Below are 19044 nucleotides of genomic sequence, written 5' to 3' on the forward strand. Positions count from 1 at the left end.
ATCCATCTAATACAGGGCCAAACAGTCTCCTTCAGGATGCCCTTCAAACAGGATACAAAGGCTTCATCTGTCTTGGTAAATCTCTCTGTCAAGCTGAAGCATATTTTAAAGTTTTATAAAGTGATTCAGAGGAAATAAATCCAGATCTAGGAGAGTGAAGTCTTTAGAATAAACAGGTCACATTAGTAACTGTTGCGACCTCATTAGCACGCCTCGGGCCAAGGGAGGGCAAATCTCCTCACACCATTAATCTCCATTCCTGGAGCTGCAGCTTTCACAGATCATCCATTCTCAGTGCCCTCAGGGAACCTCAGCCACCACACCCCCTCTCCTGTTGCCCAGGCAGGGCCAAAGCCATGTTTATAAGCACATAGCTAAGGCAGGCTTGCACAGAACAAACCTCCTTTGAAAAGTTCTTCCATAGCAAAATGTAGGAGCCCTTCTGCAAGATGATTTTTATGATTAAAACTATGCTTTGAAAGCAGTCTCCTTTTTAAAAACTGTTTTTTAAGAAATTAACAAATTCAAAGACATGAACTATGCCCCAACTAGGCTTCAGATTAATTATGAAGAGTTTAAGTGTATGGAAAAACTATTGATGTGACAATATGTTAAAAAAGGACATGAGAGGATGATGCTGCTGTTTACACCACGTCAAAGCAAGTATCCCAAGGGGAAAGAAACATGGTCAGGCCACCATGTCACACTTGTTCACACCTGCACTTTACACAGGTCAGCCAGGAATGGTGACACACAAATCATTGGGAGTCTGAGGCCAGAAAATTTCAGATTTGAGGACAGTGTGGGCTACAAGAGAAAAAGGCAGAGATCATGGAAGGAAGGGAAGGAAGGAGACAGAAGAAAAAGCACAGGTCCAACATCTCAAGCCCTATACACAAATCCTCCTAATGATAATCCAGTTTAGGAAACAGTGTTGTAGCATACATCTCTAATCCCAGAACTCGGGAGGCTGAGGCAGGATTATTGTGAATTTGGAGACCAGCCTAGACCACATAAGTAGACCAGGCCAGCATGGGAACACAAAAAATCCAGTCCAAAGAAAAAAAATAAATAAATAAAAATAACCTAATTTAAAAGATATTTCCCACATTTCTGTGTGAGTAGGAAGAAAATTCAGTAGCAAAGGCCAGTAAGCTAGAAAAGAGATATAAAGGGAAGAGAAAGGAAGGGAGAGGGTTACTTAATAGGATGGTATTGTATATATGTAAGTAGAAGAATAGATTAATGGGGATGAAAAGGCCCAAAGTGAGATCAGAGGAAGAGATTGAGTAAAGGAAAGGAGGAGGGAGGGCTAATCAAAATCTAAGAGGATATAAATAAATCAAATGGAAACCTACTTTTTTGGACAATGGAACACTCAGGAGCCATAGATTGTTGCTAGAAAATTTTCGGTGCCAGGGATGGGACAACTTCCATTGAAATTTTGGTCAGGGAGGTCCCTGATGCCCCCAAAACATTATAGGCCATGGCCGAGGCCCTTGGTTTCCCACCAGGAATCGATGGTAAGACCCTATTGCTGAAGACTCCACATACTTGGGCTGCAAGGCCACTGAGAAATCCTGCTGGAACTGAGCTGAAACCTCCTCCATGAAGACCAGCTGACAAAAAGCTGGAAAAAGCCATTCTACATGCAGTTCAATGGGAGAAAGAGAAAACACCGTGAAGATACTCAATGGTGAACACTGCAAGCCTCATATTTGGCCAGCCAGGCCAAATAAGCGAACGGGTACAATAGTGGCACGTCTGTCATGGTGGAAACCAACTGCCCTCTAATTGGACTGGAGGCCTGCTCCTGAGCCCCAGGGGTATAATGTCTGCTGATATCTGGCTAAATGTATATACTATGCTTACCAAACTGCCTGGTAACCACTTCTCTTAATGTTCATACCCTTATATTAATGCTACTCTCACTTTTGGTAGGGAATTTTCTCTTTTCAGATGGTAGTGACCTTGGGAATGACTCAGAAGGCATCATGGTGCTTGAAAGAAACGACTGGAGTGCTCAATACTGCAATATCTCTATCACACCTTCCAAGGATCAGCATCTATTGTGGAAGAGGTGGCAGAAAGAATGTAAGAGCCAAAGGAAGGACAGGACTCCTTACAACGTGCTCCCCCAGACACAAAATGGTCTGGATATCCATGAACAACCTCACAATGCCTGACACTACCTACACAAGACCATCATAATAGGAGGAAAAGATCATGACATCAAAATAAAATGACTGATTGAGATGGGGAAAATGAAGTTTCAAAGGGGAAAGTGGGGGGAGGGAGGGTATTACCATGAGATTTTTTTTTTTTATATAATCATGGAAGCTGTTAATAAAAAAAAAATTAGGGGGGAAAAAAAGGTATTTCCCAGGCTGGAGAAACGGTTTAGCCATTAAGGCATTTGCCTGCAAAGCCAAAGGATCCTGTTTCGATTCTCCAGGACCCACGTAAGCCAGATGCACAAGGGGGTGCATGCATCTGGCATTTGTTTACAGTGGCTGGAGGCCCTAGCGTAGCTATTCCCCCCAATAAATAAAATAAATATACTAAAAAAAAAATTTTTTTAAGATATTTCCCAACTTCCTTCACCTGGGAAGAGCTACCCTATGGGGCCAACTGTGGTCACTCTTGGTGGAGATGTGCTGAGTACAAGACATACATGTTTCAAAGACCTGCTACCAAAAAAAGGGAGAGGGACCCATCTCATTAAATTTGTTCATATGTATATGCATCACTTTATATATGTGGAACTACTATGACATTATTAAAATTAATACCACTTGTGTTTTACTTTTTAATGTGGTTGCTAGCCAATTTTGAATTACATTTGCAGCTCACATGATGTGTCTATGGGACAGCACTGACCTGGCACCTGCCTCCTCTCTCCCTCTTTGGTCAGTCCTGACTGGCTAACTCTACCTGGCTGGCTCCAAGCCCTTCTCTGTGTAACTCAACCAAAGATGTCCCCTTCCCTGAAACGATGTTCTTCTGTTCCCCTGAATAATTTCTTCTCATTCTTTCAGGGGCCAGGTGTTAACTCCTCCAGGAAGCCTCCCCTGATACACACATGGCGCTCTGCCAAGCTAAGATGATGTAATCTTAGGTCATCTGGCACTTTCTACTTCACATCTGCCCACATGGAAAGACTTATGCTATTAGACCTCCATATTTTCTCTTTAAACCCTAATCCCAGGAGACCTGCAATGCAGTCAGCCTTGCTCCTAGCTTCAACCTTTACTGTCTAGCTCAGCACACAAAGATGAACACTAGTAAAGATAGTAAAAAAACAAGGCCAAGCATGGTGTTGCAGTCCAGTTCACATTGCTGGTAGAAATCACCCAACCAAGAGTAGCTTCTGGGAAAAAGAGGTTTATTTTGGCTTACAGGCTTGAGGGGAAGCTCCTGATGGCAGGGAAAAACGATGGCATGAGCAGAGGGTGGACATCACCCCCTGGCCAACGTAAGGTGGAACACAGCAACAGGAGGGTGTGCCAAACACTGGCATGGGGAAACTGGCTATAAAGCCCATAAGCCCGCCCCCAACAATACACTCCCTCCAGGAGGCATTAATTCCCAAATATCCATCAGCTGGGAACCTAGCATTCAGAACACCTAAGTTTATGGGGGACACCTGAATCAAACCACCACACATGGTTAACACACACCTTTAACCCCAGCACTCAGGAGGCTGAGGTAGGAGAATCACTATGAGTTCAAGACCAGCCTGGCCTGCAGAGTGAGTTTCCAGTCAATCTGGGCTACAGTGAGATTCTGCTTCAGGATCTCTGAGTCCTTCATTATTTCTTTTCCTTTGGGAGGTGGGTGGGTGGGTGTGGGTGTGTTATTGTTGTTGTTTGTTTATTTGTTTGTTTGGTTTTAGTTTTTAGAGGTAGGGTCTCCCTCTAGCCCAGGATGACCTGGAATTCACTATGTGGTTTTAGGCTGGCTTTGAACTCACAGTGATCCTCCTTCCTCTCCCTCCCAAATGCTGGGAGTAAAGGCATGCATTACCATGCTTACCACACTATTTCTTAATCCTCTCTGGTCTATTATTTGAAGGGGCTTCAATGTTTAATCTCCCATATGTCTGTGGAACTTCCCTAGCCTTTTTCCTAGATACAATTTCCCCTAAATAAACTTCACAAATTATGATTTCTCCCCATACTCAATAATTCATTAAAAAAAAAGTCTGGGGCTGGAGAGATGGCTTAGCAGTTAAGCGCTTGCCTGTGAAGCCTACGGACCCCGGTTCGAGGCTCGATTCCCCAGGACCCACGTTAGCCAGATGCACAAGGGGGCTCACGCATCTGGAGTTCGTTTGCAGTGGCAGGAAGCCCTGGCGCACCCATTGTCTATCTGTCTCTCCCTCTCTCTGTCACTCTCAAATAAGTAAATAAAAATGAACAACAACAACAAAAAAAAAGAGTTAAAAAAAAAAAAGTCTGGGATCCCCTGCTCTGAAGTGTGCACACGCAGAAAGGTAGTGAGACCCGAGGAAATAAGCTACTCCTTGCATCTCAGTCAAGGCCTAGGTGAACTCACACAGAAATTAGAGAGACAAGCAAGAGTGTTGCTTCCATGGTGAGCCTGACATTCAGTGCCAGGGTGAAGGAGACAGATGCTGAGGCTACTCAACACCTACCAAAACAGAAATCCAGAGGCTCCTATGAGATCATCACTGAAGTAGACTTAAAACACACTCACCAAGGCTCAGGGAATTTTGCAGAAAAGGGGCATCTCTGAAATAAATATGTATTTTTTAATTTGAGAGAGAAAGACAGAGACAGAGGAAGAGAATTGGTTTGCTAGGGCCTCAGCCACTGTAATCAAACTCCAGATGCTTTTGCCACCTAGTGGGCATGTACGACCCTATACTTGCCTTAACTTTGTACACCTGGCTTATGTGGGATCTGGAGAGTCAAACATGGGCTCTAGGCTCCACAGGCAAGTATCTTAACCATTAAGCCGTCTCTTCAGCCTTAAAATATTTTTTTAAGGCTGGAGAGACGGCTTAGTGGTTAAGGCTAAATGACCCAAGTTCAATTCTCCAGGACCCACCTAAGCCAGATACACAAGGTGGCACATATGTCTGGAGATCATTTGTAGTGGCTGGATGACCTGGTGCACCCATTCTCTATCTATCTATCACCCCTCCTGTCAAATAAATAAAAATAAAATATTTTTTTTTAAATCTGGATCTAGGAGCTGGAGAGATGGCTTAGTGGTTAAGGCGTTTGCCTGCAAAGCCTAAAGACCCTGGTTCAATTCTCCAGGACCCACATAAGCCAGATGCACAGGAGGGTTCATGCATCTGTAGTTCATTTGCAGTGGCTGGAGACCATGGTGCACCCATTCTTTCTCTCTTTATCTCTCTCTCTCTCTCTCTCTCTCTCTCTCTCAAGAAAATAAAATATATATTTTAAAATATTTTTAAAAATCTGTATCTAGCTGGGTATGGTGACACATGCCCTTAATCCCAGCACTAAGGAGACATAGGTAGGATCCCTGTGACTTTGAGGCCACCCTGGGACTACAGAGCAAGCTCCAAGTCAGCCTGAGCTAGAGTGAGAACTTGCCTTGAAAAAAAAAAATCTGGACCAACACTGAGGACTTAAATCCAAAAAGAAAGGAGGGAAATAACTTATTTTGTTTTGGGATAGGGTCTCACTATGTACCTCTTACTGACCTGGAAGAAGCTAGGAAAGCAGGCTAGCCTCAAACTTGCAGCAATCCTCCTGTGTCTAGAATCCCATTGTTGGGATTACAGGCATAAGCCACTATAGCCAATCGGGGGAAATTTTATTGACCACCTATTATGGAAAGTAATACAAAAAGGCTACAATATAACTATAGAAAGAGGAAAAGACAGTGTGGTAGCTCATACCTATAATCCCAGAATTCAGGAGGCAGATGAACAGCTACTGAGTTCAAAGCCAACCTGGTCTATACAGAAAGTTTAAGACATCTTGTGATACAGAGTAAGACACCCATCTCAGAACACCAAAAATTTAAAAATAAATAAGAGGAAAAGAGAAACCACCTTGACTGGCATTCAATTCAGCATTTTGAGGAATGTCACATATACATTCCCTGGGCTGACAGATTTCCAGAGACCACACCCTCACAGAACATTCTGGAAGCACCAGCATAACCTGGCAGCATGGAGGCCCCATCAGAAGGCAGACAGAAGGCTTTTCTTTCCTCATTTGAAGCTCCACAAGGCAGTTCTCAGTCAGTGACAGAGAAAGCAGGTTTGTTTGAACATTTGCTATATAGCCTGTGTTTACTTTTGAGACTCCTGGCTGAAAGGACCTTTCTTTTCAACAGCTCTTGCTTGACACCAAAGCCATAAAATGGGCCCTGCCTCTAACTTTGAGAGGGTGAAGTGCAGTTCTGGAGGAAGGAGGTGCCTTTGGCTTTTCTGGGAATTCCTTAAGGTTCTGGCTTGGGCATATCTGCCTAAGATGCAGGATGGAACATAACATACAAGGAGATTTTCAGAGACCATTAACAGTGGGCTTAGACACCAAAACCTGGCATCTGGTGCCAATCAAGAGAACAGTAGTTGCTGAAGTCAGTTCAAATGGACAGGCAATAAAACAAAGGCTTATACTTAGGGTTGGGCTGATCAGCACAAACTCCCTAGAGTGGGTACAGGCATTTGGCTGGTGCTCTCTGCCTCTGAGGTGGCTTGAGACCCTAACCACAGAGACCTCAGTGACAAGACAGGTATTCCTCATTCAAGAGGTGAAGAGAGTCAGTATTTCAACACTCGTGTATGTGCAAACACATGAGTGTATGTGCTACAGCACAGGATAGAAGCAGCAAAAGAAGAATAAAAAAAAAAAAAAAAAAAACACAAAATGTGCCAGGCATGGTGGCACACACTTATTAACGGATTGACCCAGCACTCGGGAGGCAGAGGTAGGAGAGTTCATGACCACCCTAAGACTACATAGTAAATTCCAGGTCAGCATGGACTACAGTGAGACCTTACCTCAGAAAATCAAAAAGGGTGGGGGGGAGGGGCTGGAGAGATGGCTCAGTGGTTAAGGTGCCTGCCTACAAAGCCCCCAGTACCCACATGAAGCCAGATGCACAAAGTGGTGCATGCACATGGAGTTCATCTGCATTGGCTAGAGGCCCTGCCCATTCTTGCTCTCGCTCTCTTTCTGTCTCTCCCTGGAAATAAATAAAATATAAACATAAAAAATTTTTAAACACACAAAATGCATATCCCACAAAAGGAACTTACATTTTAGTTGTAGAAGACAATGAATAAAGAAAATAACCAGGCTGGAGAGATGGCTTAGTGGTTAAATGTTTGCCTGTGAAGCCCAAGGACCCCAGTTTGAGGCTTGATTCCTCAGGACCCAGGTTAGCCAGATGCACAAGGGGGAGCAGGCGTCTGGAGTTTGTTTGCAGTGGCTGGAGGCCCTGACGCACCCATTCTCTCTCCCTCTATCTGCCTCTTTCTCTGTCTGTCACTCTCAAATAAATAAATAAAAATAATAAAAATAATTATTTTAAAAAATAACCAAAAACACAAGTACTAGGTGAGGTTAACTGAAAAAAAGGAAAACAAAATAAGAAAAAGAAATGTAAAATGATAGAAGAGGTTAGCCACCATTAAAAGACAGATTGGTCAAGGTCATATCAAACCATGTATACGACTCCGTATGCATGAAAGATCCAGAAAAGGCAGATCTACAGAGAAAGAGAGTACATTAGTGGTTGCCAAGGGCTGGGAAGAAAAACAGATTTAGCTAGAATTGAATACAAGGTACCTCTTAATACGCATGTTCACAGGTGCGTCTTGCACATGTGTGCACCTGCATGTGGAGCCCAGAGGCCAACCTCAGATATCACACTCAGGAAGGCTATCTACCTCATTTTAGACAAAATCTCTCACTGGCCTAGAGCTTGCCAATTAGGCTAGCCAACTGACCCCCCAGAGATACTCTTGCCTCCATCCATCTCCCAGCTCTGAAATTATAGGCATATGCCCCCCCCCCATTTTCATGTGAGTATTGGGGATTGAACTCAGGGCCTCAAGCTTGTGAGAAAAGCACTACCAACTGAGCTATTGTTCCAAGCTGCACAAGGAATCCTGGATAATAGGAACAGTTCATGGGAATAACTGCAGAACTTGTTCATTTTTTTTAAATCAGTGTTGAGGCCAGGCATGGTGGCACACGTCTTTAATCCCAGCACTTGAGAGTCAGAAGAAGGATGATTGCCATGAGTTTGAGCTAGAACGAGACCCTACTTCAGAAAACCAAAAAAACAAAAATAGAATAAAATCAGTGTTGGGATGAGAGAGATGGCTCTGCAGTTAAAGGTGCTGCTTACAAAGCCTGCAAACCAAGTAAAGCCAGACACCATTTGTTTGCAGTCTCAAGACCCTGGCATATACATATGCACACCCACAAATGCAAATAAAAATAAAATTTTAAAAGTTGGGTGTGGTGGTACACGCCTTTAATCCCAGCACTTAGGAGGCAGAGGTAGGAGGTTCAAGGCCACCCTGAAACTACATACTGAATTCAGTCAGGGTCAGCCTGAGCGAAAGTGAGACCCTACCTCGAAAAACCAAAATAAATAACTAAATAAGTTAATTTTTTTATTTTATTTTTTAACATATATTTTATTTATATATTTGAGAGAGAGAGAGAGAGAGGAAGAGGGAGAGAATAGGTGTACCAGGGCTTCCTGCCACTGCAAATGAACTCCAGATGTGTGCGCTCCCTTGTGCATCTGGCTTACGTGGGTCCTGGAGAATCAAACCGGGATCCTTTGGCTTTGCAGGCAAATGCCTTAGCTGCTAAGCCATCTCTCCAACCCTAAATAAGTTAATTTTTAAAGAACAATTTTATTTCTTATTTATTTATTTATTTATTTATTGGAAGGAGAGAGACTGAGCAGGCCACGGCCTCCAGCCACTGCAAACAAACTCCAGATGCATGTACCACCTCTTGTATCTAGCTTATGTGGGTTCTTGGGAATCGAACTTTGGTCCTTTGGCTTTGTAGGCAAGTGCCTTAACCACTAGGTCATACCTCCAGCCCATAAAAATAAACTTTTAGGTAATTTTTATTTTATTTACTTTTTTAATTTTATTTTACTTTTAGGATTTTCAAGGTAGAGTCTCACTCTAGCCAAGGCTGACCTGAAATTCACTCTGTAATCTGTGATTAAAGGCATGCGCCACCACGCCCAGCCCTGATTTTTATTCTTTTATTATTTATTTATTTGCAAGCACAGAGAAACAGAGAGAATGCGCACATCAGGGCCTCTAGTCACATGTGTCACTTTGTCATTTGGCTTTACATGGGTACTGGGGAATCAAACCCAGGCTGTTAGACTTTGCAAGCAATCACCTTAACCACTGAGCAATCTCTCCAGTCCCCCCAAAATGAATTTTTTAAAAATCTGAGTTGTACACTATTTTTTTTTTTTTTTTTTTGAGGTAGGGTTTCACTCTAGCTCAGGCTCTCCTGGAATTCACTATGTATTCTCAGGGTGGCCTTGAACTCATGGTGATCCTCCTACCTCTGCCTCCCGAGTGCTGGGATTAAAGGCATGCGCCACCACGCCCGGCTAAAAATTTATTTTGGGTTTTTTTGTTTTTTTTTTTTTTTTGGTTTTTCGAGGCAGGGTCTCACTCTGGCTCAGGCTGTTCCTGGAATTCACTATGTAGTCTCAGGGTGGCCTCGAACTCACAGCAATCCTCCTACCTCTGCCTCCTGAGTGCTGGGATTAAAGGCGTGCGCCACCACGCCCAGCTTGAGTTGTACAACATTTTTTTTAAGGAAGGTTTTTCACTCTAGTCCAGGTTGATCTGGAATTCACTATGTACTCTCAAGATGGCCTCCAACTCAAGGTGATCCTCCCACCTCTGCCTTCCAAGTGCTGGGATTAAAGCTGTGCGCCATCGCACCTGGCTCTGTATACTTTTTAAAACACATTGTAGAAGGACATATGCTTTGTACTGTTGAGGCCCTGGGTTCAATGTCCAATACCACAAAAACAACAAAAAAGAAAATTTGAGGAAGGCAAATTACATAGATTTTATAGAACAGTGATCAGGAAGCAAGCTCCTAGGACACTAGAAAGAGTTCAAGGAAACAATAAGGACAAAGCAAAAGCCCTGAGACAAGGAGGCAGCAGTGGACCAACAAGAAAAGAAATAAGAAAACAAAGATTAGCTACCAGGAACACTGGGGTGGGCCTGCTAAGCAACGAAGGAAGGATATGGGTTGTGATCCTAAGGGAGCCAGGAAACCACAGGAAGAGCAGTATGTTTTAGTCTATAATTTGAGTTTTTCAGCTGAAGGGTTCAAGGGAGACAAGAGCAGAGAGGTAACAAACTATTGGGCAGCTTCTGCAAAACAGTCCGTAAGTGACAGAGACTTCACCATAGGTGACAGCAGTAGCAGAGTGAGAATGGTCCAATCCTATAATGTATCCTCAAGGTAATGCAGACGGGGGTTGATAATGACTGTGACATAAACTAGTATCAAGGACACTAAGGATTTTAGTCTAAGCAATACAAAATCGTCCTTACTTGAGATGAAGAAAGCAAGCTTTGAACATGTTAATTTCAAGGTGCTAATTACAGGTAAACACTGCCCTGCATTGATGTCCAGGCTATAAGTCACAAGGGCACAGATGGAATTTAAAGCCATAAGACTGCATAAGCTCAAGAGAAGAGGAGACACGTAACCAAGCCAACTTGGAGCATTTCAGTATTTCAAGTATGGCCAAGAAGGAAAATCATTAAAGGGTACTGGGTGAGAGTAACCAGAAAGAAAGACAGAAAACCAGTAGAGTCTAGTGTCTACAAAACCAAATACAACAAAATGTGTCCCACAGGATCAATGAGTGCCATTGTTTGTAAGACAAGTGAGTTGTACATGAGAAGTGGCCACTGGGTTTATCAACATGGAGGTCACTAGCAATGGCGGTATAAGCAACTTCAACAGAGCAGAACAGGGGCGAGGAAAGTCTCTAACTGAAAGTTCCCAGAAGAAAAGGCAAAGGCTGATCATATAGCTCAGGACCCTGGCTCCCATCCCCAGCACAACACTGCATGGGAAGGCAGTTTGTGTAAGTCATGAGCAAGTCTTGGGGATAAATGGTCCTGGGTTCAAGCCCAACTCTGTCAAACCCCTTGTCTAAGCTTGGATAAATTACATAGCACCTCCAGCCTCTGTTTCCTCTTCCAAAGAATAGTGACTCAATCCACATCAGAGTTATGGAAATTAAATGTGCACATAAGTCATAATGACACAACTCTGGGTTTTTAAATTTCTGTTGGCTGTGGTAGCATACACTGGTAGACAAATTGCTGAAGAGAATGAAATGGGACTGCAAATTCAAACCAGCCTAGGCACCTTTCTGGAGATGTAGTGCAGGAGTAAAGCACTTGCCTATCCTGTGCTATGGCCTGGGTTTCAACCTTAATAACACCACTCCCCCCAAATCAACTTAATGATGGTAAAAAAAATAATACCCATTCATAACAAAGTAAACTCCAAACTTTATAAAAATAGTTGTATTTATTTATTTGAAGCTGGGTGTGGTGGCACACACCTTTAATCGTAGAACTTGGGAGGCAGAGGCAGAAGGATCATTGTGAGTGCAAGACCAGCCTTGGACTAGAGTGAGTTTCAGATCAGCCTGAGCTAAAGAGCATACCTCAAAACAAAACCAAATATATATCACCAGGCAAGGTGGCACAAGCCTTTAATACCAGCACTCGGGAGGCAGAGGTAAGAGGATCAACGGAGTTCAAGGACACCCTGAGACTACATAGTGAATTCCAGGTCATCCTGGGCTAGAGTAAGACCCTACCTTGAAAAAACAAAAACAAAAAAAGCTGTGGCCAGCAATCCCTGCCTCCCCTCCACCTCACACTGAGGGCCACAGGACTCGTTACCCTAGCATATGTACAGGGGACACTGCACATGGCCTGGGGCAACCTGGGCCACAGAGGCAGGAAAGTGAAGGCCCAGGTTGGCCTGGGTGTGGGGTCCTAGGTTCGGAAAGGCAGCCCCATCAGCAACAGCCACTCTAGCAGCAAGACGAATGCTAGTTTTCACGGGGAAGCCAAGGCAGCTTGACTTCTCTCTAAAAAAAAATTAATTAATTAGGAAATAAATAAAGAAATAGGGCTAGAGAGATGACTTAGTGGTTAAGGTGCTTGCCTATGAATCCTAAGGACCAGGTTCAGTTCCCCAGTACCCATCGAAAGCTAGATGCACAAGGTGACATGACACACGTGTCTAGAGTTCGTTTACAGTGGCTGGATGCCATGGCATGCCCATTCTTATCTGCCTCTTTATCTCTTTCAAATAAATAAATAAAAAGCTAAATATATAAAATATAGATGTACACATATACATACATACATACATACATATATGTGTGTGTGTGTGTGTGTGTGTGTGTGTGTGTGTGTGTGTGTGTGTATATATATATATATATATATATATATATATATATATATATATATATATTTGAGAGAGAGAGTAAGTGTAGGTATATCAGGGCTTCTTGCCACAGCAAATGAACCCAGATGCATGTCGCCCTTTATGCATGGCTTTATGTGGGTACTGGAAGGACCAAACCCAGGCCATCAGGCTCTGCAACTATTGAGCCAACTCTCCAGCCTACACTCCAGATTTTGAACTTAAATCTTTTCCCTGGCTAGTAATATGTGGCATAATCTGATCCTCTGTAGATTCTGACAAGGAATGTAAACCACAGCTCCCAGTCAGCCACAAGACCAGATTCCAGTGTGTGTGGTACTACTCTCAGATGCTAGTGGGGCTGATGCATTACAGAATGTGCTATGGTGCCACGCTCTGATTCTAGTGGCATTGTGTGTTATATGATTTATCTAGATAAAATCCCAAAGTTGAGGAACATATTTGTATGTGTATTAGCTATATCAATATTTTACATATAGAAAGAATTCAGAACAATGTCTAATTTGTACTGTGTTCACAATATACACAAAATAATGAATTTTTTTTATTTTTAGAAGTATGCATTGCTTTTAAATGTTTATATTTTTCCTTCCACTATTTATTTAAGAAAAAGAAGGGTATGGGCACACCAGGGCCTCTTGCCACTTATAAATGAACATCCAGATACATGCACCCTTTATGTATCTGGCTTTACATGGGTACTGGGGAATTTAACCCAGGCTATCAGGCTTTACAAACAAGTGCCTTTAATCACTGAGCCATCTCCTCAGCCCTGCTTTTTAAAAATATTTTATTTATATACTTGAGGGAGAGAGAATGAACACACCAGCGCCTCTAGTCACTGCAAACAAACTCCAGGTGCATGGGCTGCCTTATGCATCTGGCTTTACATGAATACTGGGGAGTCAAACCTAGGTCCTTAGGTTTTTGAAGGCAAGTACTTAAACAGCTGAGCCATCTCTCCAGCCCACTTTTTATTCATAGTTATAGAATAATACTAATAATATTCCATTTCAGGAATAAGAGAAAATTTCTCAGAATACAGTATTACTGTGATCATTCCAGAAGCTTAAAAAAAAAAAAAATCAGGTCTCAGTGGTTTACCAGGTGCATAAAAAATTACTAACTGGCTATGTAAGACTGGCTGAATCATTTCTACCATGAGGCCTCTTCAAGGCATTGTGGCTTGTAGCTAAGTCCTCTATGATAACTCCCATGGCAGTTTATAGTGCAGTTACACACTGCATTTCACTTTCCTCCCTTATCAACCTCCTCCTCAGCTAAAGAAATGAATGAAGCTGAAAGTGGTGCCATACACCTTTAAGCCCATCACTTTGGAGACTGAGGTACGAGGATCACTGTGAGTTCAAGACAATCCTGAGACTACATAGTGGATTCCAGGTCAGCCTGGGCTAGAGTGAAACCCTACAAAAAAAAAAAAAAAAGAATGAGTTTTTAATTTTTACATTTGTTTTTTCTCTTCTCTCTCCGAATCAGCTTCCAAAGTTCAGGATTTTTTTATTTGTTTTGTTTTTGTTTGTTTGCATTTATTTATTTTTTAATTTTTATTTATTTATTTGACAGAGAGAGGAAGAGAGCCAGAGAATGGACACACCAGGGCCTCCAGCCACTGCAAACAAACTCCAGATAAATGTGCCACCTTGTACATCTGGTTTTACATGGGTCCTGGGTAATCAAACTCAGGCCCTTACGCTTCAGGGCAAGCCGCCTTAACCACTAAGCCATCTCTCCAGCCCATGGAGTTTTTATCTTCTAGTAGAGAAGGAGAAACAGTGCTGTGTTTACTTTAAAGTGAATGCATGCACTGTCTGTCAGGTGCCTACAGCCCACCCACCAGAGCCCTCCATCTTCAAGTAGGAGCCTGGGAGTAGACCCAAACTTCTGACTGGTCAGTCTGTTCTCAGGAGGTAAAGTACCAAAACAAATCTCTGCTTATAAGATGTTTAAATAAATAAGGAGATATTTTCTTTTTCCAATCTGAGAGACACATATGGGGGAGAGAAAAGAGCCACACATAAGAGAGCATAAGCAGGGAGCTATGTAAAGCACACTTCACTTTTTACTGTAGAATGAGTGTGGCAATTCTCAAATTGACACCCTGTGCATAACATCTGAGGCACTGAATACATATACTGATGATGCCAAAAGGCAGGGTTCTCGCATGGAATGGAAGAAGGTCAAGAAGAACCTGTGGGCTTCGAAGGGCTCATTCTGGGCTGGAGGGATGGCTTGGTAGTTAAGGCATTTGCCTGCAAAGTCAAAGGACCCAAGTTCAATTCCCCAGGTCCCCCATAGCCAGATATCGTCTGCAGTGACTGGGGGCCCTGGTGCACCCGTTCTCTCATTTTCTCTCCCTCTTTCTCTGTCAATTTAATTAATTAATTAAATATTTCAAAGGGCTCATTCTGTGTGTAATGTACAGCTATAGAACTGTTTGCTTGTCTGTGTGCACATATGATGTTCATGTGCACACATGTAGGCGCACACGCACACACATACACACACACAAACAACCTATCAGCACTGGGGCTGGTGTAATCTGAGTTACTTGGGAAGCAGAGGCAGGAGAACAGAAAACTCAAGGCCAGCCTGGGCAACTTAATGTGACCTTGTCTCAAAATGGAAAATATAAGAAAGGGTGAGGCTATGCTCAGTGGTAGGGACTGGCCTAGCATGCATGAGACCCCAGATTTGATCCTCAATACTGGAAAAAAAAATTAAAAAGAAAGAATGTCAGCAAAAATAAAGACTGAGGAGCCAAAAATAGGTGGCTGGAGAGATGGCTTAGTGGTTAATGTGCTTGCCTATGAAGCCTACGACCCAGGATCGATTCCCCAGTACCCACATAAAGCCAGGTGCACAAAGTGGTGCATGCATCTGGAATTCATTTGCAGTGGCTAGAAGCCCTGGCATATTCTCTCTCCTTACAAACAAATAAATAAAATACTTTAAATTTAAGAAAAAAGGTTCTGAAGAACAGCAAGAAGAGATATATCTAATCTGACAGTGACCCTCTCTCTGAGAAAAACTGAGGATGTATAAAACCAAGAAAGGAAAAATACTAGATTCCTATTCCAAAATAAGCTCCACACTGATTCAAGGGTTGAAATTTGGAGAAAAAAAAAAAAAGTTATAAAAACCACCATCTATGTTAATTTAAGGAAGGTATCTGACTTTCTTTTCCCTCCAACTAGCTAGCTTTAGTGGTTTCCAAACTTGAGCTTATATGTAAACCTCTGAAGGATTTCATTTTTTGCAGGTAGGATCACACTCTAGCCCAGGCTGATCTGGAACTCACCCTGTAGTCCCAGGCTAGCCTTGAACTCAGTGATCCTTCTACCTCTGCCTGCCAAATGCTGAGATTAATGGGGTGAGCCACCACACCCAGCCCGTGGAGGGTTTTGTAAAACACAGACTACTGGGTCCCACCTCTAGAGTTTCTGGTTCTATGAATGGCATATGCCTGAAAATTTATATTTCTGCCAGGAGATACTAGCCCCAGAACCACACTTTGAAAACCACTGGGCTGAGCATTGTGGGGCAGACCTGTAATCCTTGAAGAAGCAAGACCATTACGGGTCTGATGCCAGCCTGGGCTACACGAGATTCATCGAGAAAAGAAGGCTGGGGATATAGCTCAGCAATAGAGTGCTTGCCTAGCATGCACAAGGCCCTAGGATGAATCTCTCACAAAGAGAGGGAGGGCAAACAACTGAGTTAAATGCCATTCCTTTGCCTTTCTTTTCTAATTTAATATTTTTTATTTGAGAGAGAGAGAGAGAAAGAGGCAGACAGAGGGAGAAAGAGAGAATGGGCACGCCAGGTCCTCCAGCCACTGCAAACGAACTCCAGATATATGCGCCCCCTTGTGCATCTGGCTTACATGGGTCCTAGAGAGCTGAACCAGGGTCCTTTGGCTTTGCAGGCAAACTCCTTAACCGCTAAGCAATCTCTCCAGCCCTAATTTTTAAAATAGTTTTATTTATTTATTTGCAAGCAGAGAAAGACAGAGAAAAGAAACAGAGAGAATGGGTGCACCATGGCCTCCGATGACCTCCAGCCACTGCAAACAAACTCCAGACACGTGCCACTTTGTGTATCTGGCTTTACATGGGTATTGGGGAATCAAACACAAGTGGTTAGACTTTGCAGGCAAGCACCTTAACTGCTAAGCCATCTCTCCAGACCTTGTGTTTTTTGTTTTGTTTTGTTTTGTTTTTTAACTTGTTTTTGTTTTTTTACCTAATCCAAACTGACCTGGAACTCACTCTGTAGCTCCAGGCTTGTCTCTAAGGCACAGTAATCCTCCTATTTCAGCTTCCTGAGTGCTGGGACTAAAGGCTTCCCTAATTTGATTTTTTAAGTAATTTATTTGCAAGCAAAGAGAAATAAAGAGGAGACAGACAGACAGAGAATGAGCATGCCAGAGCCTCTAGCCCATGCAAATGAACTCCAGATGCATCTGGCACTCTGTGCTTTACATGGGTACTGTGGAATCAAACCCAGGATGTTAGTTTTTACAGGAAGGCGGCTTAACCACTAAGTCATTTCTCCAACCCCTAATTTTATTTTATATATGTATATATGTCTACACTTCTATTTGCAAGGGAGAAAACAGAGAAAGTATGGGTGGACCAGGGCCTCTTACAACTGGAAATGATCTCCAAACTCATATATCACTCCCATGTAAAACTCGGCACATCTGGCTTTTTGTGGGTACTAGGGAATCAAACCCAGACCAGCAAGTTTTGCAAACAAATGCTTCCAACCACTAAGCCATCTCACTAGACCCTTTCTAATTTGAAAGGCCACCTTTATCATACGGTAAATTTTACTGGCACTGATTTTTGTTTTGTTTTGCTTTGTTTTTTTGAGGTGAGGTCTCGCACTAGCTCAGACTGACCTGGAATTCACTGTGTAGTCTCAAGGTGGCCTCGAACTCTCAGCAATCCTCCTACCTCTGCCTCCCAAGTGCTCAGATTAAAGTCGTGTGCCACTACACCTGGCTAAATTTTTGAGGCAATGTCTCATTCTAGTCCAGGCTGACTTGGAACTCACTTTGTAGCCCAGACTGGCCTGTACGACCCAAGGCAATCCTTCTATCTCTGCCTCCTGAGTGCTGGGATTAAATCCATGCCCAGCTAGAGTTGTTTTTTCTTTTTGTTTTTGTGTTTGATGAGCTTCTAAGCATGCACCACCACACTTGCCACCAAGTTACATTTAAACAGAAAAACACTGTGGAGATAGGGCAAAAAAGAGTAAGCATAAAGAAGTACCTATCCTAAAGAGGATGAAGATGGGCCTCTTCATCCCTTGAAGAGTCCATGCCAGGGACCATTTTAGTATCAAAAGAATGAAAAATGAGTTGAGACTGATCAAACCTACAAGTATATGTACAGGAAAAAAGAGTTCTCTCTAGGGCTGGAGAGATGGCTAGTGGTTAAGGCACATGCCAGCGAAGCCAAGAGATCTGGGTTTGATTTCCCAGTACCCATGTAAAGTCAGATGCACAAGGTGGCACATGCATATGGAGTTCATTTGCAATGGCCAGAAGCTCTGGTATGCCCATTTTTTCTTTCTCCCTCTCAAATAAATAAATAAAATATTTAAAAGAAAAAGAAGCCAGACATGGTGGTATATGCCTTTAATCCCAGCACTCAGGAGGCAAAAGTAGGAGGATTGCTGTGAGTTCAAGGCCACCCTGAGAATGCAGAGTGAATTCCAGGTCAGCATGAACTAGAGTGAGACCCTACTTCCAAAAAAAAAAAAAGAGTTCTTTCTTGTACGATAGCAACAAGTACATATAGACACAAGGATATAATTGAACAAGTACATGTAGGCACAAGGATACAATTGCCACCACCATGGTAAGAACATTCATTACTGGATGCTATTTCTCCAGCCCTAGAGAGAGTTCTCTTTCTCTGTACCTATGCTTATAGGTTTCATCAGTCTCAACTCATTTTTTAAAAATATTTTATTTTTATTTGGTAAGATCATTTGTTACTGGATGTAAAGCTTAGCAGATGAAGGTATGATGAGGAACAGTCTGAAAATATTGTGTTATAAAATTTGTTTGTTAGTTTTTTCAAGGCAGGATCTTATTCTACCCAGACTGACCTGAAACTCACTCTATAGTTCCAGGCTGGCCTCGAACTCACAGCAATCCTTCTACATCTGCCTTCCAAATGCTGGGATTAAAGGTGTGTACCACCAAGCCCAGCAAAAAAAAAAAAAAAAAAAAAAAAAAAATTCATTCATTTGCAAGAAAAGAGAGCGAGCGAGCATGGGTGTTTTAAAAAACTTCAAATGCATGTGCTACTTTGTACATCTGGCTTACATATGTCCTGGAAAACTGAACCCAGGCCATCAGGCATGTACCTTTAACCGCTGAGCCATCTTCCTAGGTCCCAAAATTATAATTTTTTTAAATTATTTTTTATTATCAAACGAAAACAGTAACTCATCACTGAAGAGTTGGCAAACACACACACACACACACACACACACACAC

At 42.6% G+C, this 19044-nt stretch overlaps 1 protein-coding gene across 2 annotated transcripts in view; it reads right to left on the reverse strand.

The window, feature by feature from the left end:
- The window catches only part of Wwp2 (WW domain containing E3 ubiquitin protein ligase 2), a 201199-nt gene that overhangs the window by 140165 nt on the left and 41990 nt on the right, over positions 1 to 19044 (reverse strand). The gene's annotated exons all lie outside the window — the stretch shown is intronic.

This window comes from Jaculus jaculus, chromosome 1 (assembly GCF_020740685.1).
Source record: "Jaculus jaculus isolate mJacJac1 chromosome 1, mJacJac1.mat.Y.cur, whole genome shotgun sequence".
NCBI classification, from domain to species: domain Eukaryota; kingdom Metazoa; phylum Chordata; class Mammalia; order Rodentia; family Dipodidae; genus Jaculus; species Jaculus jaculus.